The following is a 6179-nucleotide window of genomic DNA, read 5'->3' as shown; positions in this document are numbered from 1 at the left end:
TCTTTCAATGCAAGGAAAGCATCTTATGCTACGTACACACATGCGACAATGATCGTTCATTGAGAACGACGAACGAACTGTTAATTGATGAAAGAACGACCTAAGTAAAGTTAGTTTTAAAATGTGTGTAACGATCTGATCGTTAGAATGAATGTTACATCACGTAAAGCAAGCAACTATTGCGCTTGCGCATAAAAATGAGAAGTTCCATGGAAAAATAGTGAAATGCGCATGTCAAGCCTAGTACGAACGACCGTTTCCAACGATGTACTACTTTTGCAAACGATCGTCGTTGGTAAAAATCCGCCAAGCTAGATTGTTCGTTTTTAACGATCTAGCTCGTCTGTCGTTAGACTTAATGATCGTTGGTTGCTTTTTTTAAACGATCGTCGTTTGAAACGATCGGGAACTATCGTTTCAAATGACTATAGTCGCATGTGTGTACGCACCTTTAGCCTCCTTTAAACACAGATATAGAATTTGCAATAACTACTTCCTGTGATAATACATTCCACATTTTAATCGCTTTTACCGTAAAGAACCCTTTCCTAAATAAATGGCTAAAACGTTTTTCCTCTATGCACAGATCATGCCCTCTAGTCCTTTGTGAAAGCCTAGGGACAAAAAACTCATCCACCAAGCTTTAATACTGCCCTGTGATGCAGGGGTGCCTCTAGCCATTCTGTCACTCCAAGCGAGAAAACCTGTAGCGCAACACTCCCCCTCCCCCATGGTGCCCCCCCCTTGAACATAATCGTAATATGGCAATGTTTCACCAGAAAATAATGTTAACGTGGCAATGTTTCACCAGAAAATAATGTTAACGTGGCAATGTTTCACCAGAAAATAATGTTAATGTGGCAATGTTTCACCATAAAATAATGTTAATGTGGCAATGTTTCACCATAAAATAATGGTAATGCGGCAATGCTTAACCATAAAATAATGGTAATGCAGCAATGTTTCACCAGAAAATAACGGTAATGCGGCAATGATTCACCAGAAAATAATGGTAATGCAGCAATGTTTCAGCTTGAAGACAGGAAAAGGTGGCGGTGTAGCACAATGCATAACCATCATTCTGCTCCCCCCTCCTGTAAACATGGTCATACTGTTAAGGTGCCCACTAGTAAGACAATCTTAATTGTACAAACTTACCACTTACATGAATTACTATTGTGTGTGAGTATATATATATATATATATATATATATATATATATATATATATATATATATATATATATATATATATATTACTACCTAAACTATCCATACAAAGTACATTCACTCAGTTTATCCTTCTACTGCATGGATTTGGTAAAATTGTACAATCAAGATTGTATCATTAGTGAGCACCTTTAGACTGACCACACTGTGCAATGCAGCAGACTTTGCTTAGGGTTACACTCCTTCTCTCAGTGTGAGTGCTGCTGTGCAGGGTATTAAGGACTTAAAAGCGGATCCGAGATGAAACACTAACTATAACAAATAACTTGTCTATATATCTTATCTAAAGTTTAGATAGTTTACACAGCAAATCTAGCTGCAAACAGCTTCAACAGTATATGATTATTTCTTCCTGTGATACAATGAAGGCAGCCATGTTATGTTTGGCACATTACACACAGGCAAGCTCATAGCATCTCCAGCCCTCAGCCTGTGAAAACTTCACAACTCCCCTCTCCTCCTCCCTCCTCCCCTCTGCCTCTGAAATCTCTGGCTAGTAACCTCCTCTTCCTCCTGCCCAGACTGATCTCTCATAAGCCCTTGCTACTAAGGCTGAGGATGCCAAGGCACTCTGGAGAAGCTGTGGGCAAGGCTTGTTTAGTTTATTGGGAATTAGAGTAGCAAAACAAAAACAAAAAAGTATTTGGCTTGAGGAATGCCCTATAAACTATATGTAAGGAACACAATTATGCAATGAGTAAAAGTTTATCTCGGTTCCACTTGAACAAAGACTTGTTCACACTACAAGAGCTTTTCTAAGTGCTTAGTGAATTTAAAAGCTCTTGCTAATGTTATCCTATGTGAGTGTTCACACTGGAGCGATGTGATTTGGTAAAAATCCCCCATAGCATTGCATTAGCAAGAGCTTTTTAAATCTCTAGCACTTAAAAAGCTCTTGTAGTGTGCACCAGCCCTTATAGCAGCTTTGTTTAACCACTTCACCTCCAAGGGTTTTTCCCATTAAAAACCAGAGCAATCATTCGTCTATAACTTTATTACCACTTATCACAATGAAACAATATATTATCTTGTTTTTTTCTCCACCAATTAGGCTTTCTCTGGTGGGTACTTTTTACTAAGGATTATTTTATTCTAACTGCATTTTATTGAGAATAATCATTATTTCTCAGTTTTCCACCATTATAGCTTTAAAATAACATTCTACTGTGGATAAAACCTAAACATTTTATTTGCCTATTTGTCCCGGTTATTACAATGTTTAAAATATTTCCCTAGTACAATGTATGGCGCCAATATTTTATTTGGAAATAAAGGTGCTCTTTTCAGTTTTGCTTCCATCACTAATTACAAGCCCATAAATTAACAAATAACAGTAATATACCCTCTTGACATACATATCTAAAAAGTTCAGTCCCTGAAGTAACTATTTATGTATTTATTTTTTTCATTGTCAATTTTATTAATGCAAAAACAATATTTGGGCACTATAGGAGAGTGTGTGTGTGTGTGGGGGGGGGGGGGGGGGAGGAGGAGTAGTTAATTTTAAATTCAGTGTGCTTCTTTTTATTAAAAAAAAATGTATGTAGGTGTAATTTTACTATTTGTCCACAAGATGTCCTCGCACATTATTTCCTATTAGCGTACTAGAAGTATGCTAAGCTAGTACGCTAAATAAGAAGTATGCGTGGAAGTGTTACTCTGGAAGATACAATGATGCAGGCATCTCATTGATGCCGGTGATGATTGAGACGGGGCTTAGATTAATGAATGGGAACTGCCCCCTCATTCATTCATCTCCCGTCTAATGATCGGTGGCGAGAGCGAGCATGGGAGCACGCACGGGAGCAAGCGGGAGTGCGTGGCGACAAGGGATAGGTATCTACGGCACTGCGAGGTAAAGTGGTGTTTTGCAGGGACATAGATACTTGTCCTGGGGGAGGGGCATTGGTTAAAAAGTAAAAAAACACGAAGAAAGATCCGCTTCACTGTCTAAAAATATTTATTTGGGACTTATCCCAAAACAGCAACCAGAACGCACTGCTGACATGTTTCGGGCCTAGTTTGGTCCTTAAAGAGAACCCGAGGTGGGTTTGAAGAATATTATCTGCATACAGAAGCTGGATCTGCCTATACAGACCAGCCTCTGTTGCTATCCCAAACCCCCCTAAGGTCCCCCTGCACTCTGCAATCCCTCATAAATCACAGCCACGCTGCTGACAAACAGCTTGTCAGAGCTGGCTGTGTTTATCTCTATAGTGTCAGTCTGCTGCTCTCCCCGCCTCCTGCAGAATAACAGTCCCCGCCTGCATCCCTTCCCTCCCTGCTGATTGGAGGGAAGGGACGGGGGCAGGGACCGGAGCTATGCAGGAGGCGGGGGAGCAGCTGAGACTGACACTACAGATGTAAACACAGCCTCACAACATGGCTGTGATTTATGAGGGATTGCATAGTGCAGGGGGACCTTAGTGGGGTTTGGGATAGCAACAGAGGCTGGGCTGTATAGGCAGATCCAGCCTCTGTATGCAGTTAACATTCTTTAAACACACCTCAGGTTCTCTTTAATCATAGCACGTTTACAGCACACACCTAAGAGCTTTAAAAGGCAGGCAAGCAGAAGGGGTCCACCCCGACCCGCCCAATATGGGAGGGGGCAAGGAGATACTCTTTCCTCTGATTGTCAGCTCTTTGGTAAAATACAAAGCCATTTATATTAAAACTCATACATAAGGGGAACATATTCTTATATGAAATATACAACATTGGGAGTCTGGAGCAAGAAAAACATGGAGAGATTCACAAATATCTATCTATCTATCTATCTATCTATCTATCTATCTATCTATCTATCTATCTATCTATCTATCTATCTATCTATCTATCTATTAGTACATGTTGGATGTAGAGCAGAGAAGAAGTACACAAATGAGCAAACATTTAAGTTATATACCCTCATCACTAAAGAGAAATGGGGGAGGGGGAAGAAGGGGGGGGGGGCTTAGGAAGTGAGATGAAGATGGAGGTTGCCATAACTTCTTTCTTTGTATCACTCCTTTCTTTTTTTCTCTCCCAGAATCCTTTGCAGCATTTCTTACCTCCATGAAAAATACCCCCCCCCCCCCCCCCCACCCCACCCCACCCCACTCTATCTACCCTGTGCCTTGTTTTACCAGACAGATGCAGAATTTGTGTAAAGACCGCTGTGCATATACCAGAGGTGATGGTCATACGCCTATAAATGTCTCCTGCTTTTCATTTGGGTGTTGACTGTTTATTTATATGTTTATACCATCACTGCACCTATAAACAGACTCTGCTCTCTTGCTTCTCCTGCCATCTAGTGGTAAGAATAATTATTTAACATTTGTTTTTCTATCTTTTTCTATCTACTTGGAAAAAAACTGTTATACGGCATGCAGGGCCGGATTTCGGCTAAGGTCACCTAGGCCATGACCTAGGGCACCACAGGAGCAAGGGCACCAAAGCAGCAGGCTGAACTGGTGCAGCATTGGCAAGCTCGCAAATGCTACAATGCAGGGAGATCAGGCAAGCGCCTGACTGCGGTACTCTGCTGCTAGCTGCCTGTGCAGCAGCCACCTTGCTCTCTGTGCACGTTTCCATTGTGGCCGGCAGCTATGGACTTGGGCAGCATTGGAGACGGAAAGGAAGAGGAACCTTCTGCACTGGAGATGAGTGGAGAAATGAGTGACACTGATGGCTGCAGCGGTGTGAAGGTGAGCTAACTACGTATACTGAAGGGGGTTGAGGGAGCCATCTGGCTATCTATACTGGAGGGAGAGGGAGGAGCCATCTGGCTACCTATACTGCAGGGAAGGGGGGAGGGGTCATCTCTTACCTACATTGAAGGGGGGCGGCTGGTGACAGTGGCCTTGGGCGGTAAAGAGTACAAATCCGGCCCTGGCGGCATGTTAGTTACAGGGTGCCCAATCAAAGTATACTGTGTTATAGAGGAGGGAAAAATAGAAAGATAGATAGATACAGTTGCATGGGCAGAGGCAAGTTTTTTCTCATTTTAGTTCTGTACGTCATCACAATTAATTTTAATTGCCCCCTGTGTATTTACTTTCCTGCAGTCTTCCCCTTATGGTAGACTTGGACATTAATTTGGAGAGTGCTGCATGGAGAGCTCCTTTGACTGCATGTTGTCTGTTCACAGCATAATCTCCCACATGCAAGCACCACACCTCAAATCAACCCCAGATTTTTGATCTGCTTAAAGGATACCCGAAGTGACATGTGACATGTTGAGATAGACATGTGTATGTACAGTGCCAAGCACACAAATAACTATGCTGTGTTCCTTTTTTTTTCTTTCTCTGCCTGAAAGAGTTAAATATCAGGTATGCAAGTTGCTGACTCAGTCCTGACTCAGACAGGAAGTGACTACAGTGTGACCCTCACTGATAAGAAATTCCCCCTTTTACCTCTTTATTGCTCTCAGAAGCCATTTTCTGCTAGGAAAGTGTTTTATAGTTGGAATTTCTTATCAGTGAGGGTCACACTGTAGTCACTTCCTGTCAGGACTGAGCCAGCCACTTACATACCTGATATTTAACTCTTTCAGGTAGAGAAAGAAAAAAGGAAGGCAGCATAAGTATTTGTGTGCTAGGCACTGTACATACACATGTATATCTCCTCATGTCACATGTCACTTCGGGTATCCTTTAACTGATGACGTAACAACGGACTTGCCCACACCTGCCCATGAAATAGCCAATGGTCCAATTACTTTTGAGCCCCTGAAATAAAGGAACGGTCTTAAAAATGCTTTAGTTGCCTTGCCTTACATTTTCATGCAATTCTTTTGCTTACTCCACTTGAAAGCTGAAAGTCTGCACTTCAACTGCATCTGAGTTGTTTCATTTAAAATTAATTGTGGAAATTCATTGTCTCTGTCCAAATATTCATGGACCGAACTGTATACTGTATATGTTACGGCCAGAACCCGAAGTGTGGCCACTTCTAGTTCTG

The sequence above is a fragment of the Hyperolius riggenbachi genome, chromosome 2 (genome assembly GCF_040937935.1).
Source record: "Hyperolius riggenbachi isolate aHypRig1 chromosome 2, aHypRig1.pri, whole genome shotgun sequence".
NCBI classification, from domain to species: domain Eukaryota; kingdom Metazoa; phylum Chordata; class Amphibia; order Anura; family Hyperoliidae; genus Hyperolius; species Hyperolius riggenbachi.
The sequence above is the reverse complement of the archived record's forward strand: the minus strand, read 5'-3'. Positions refer to the sequence as shown.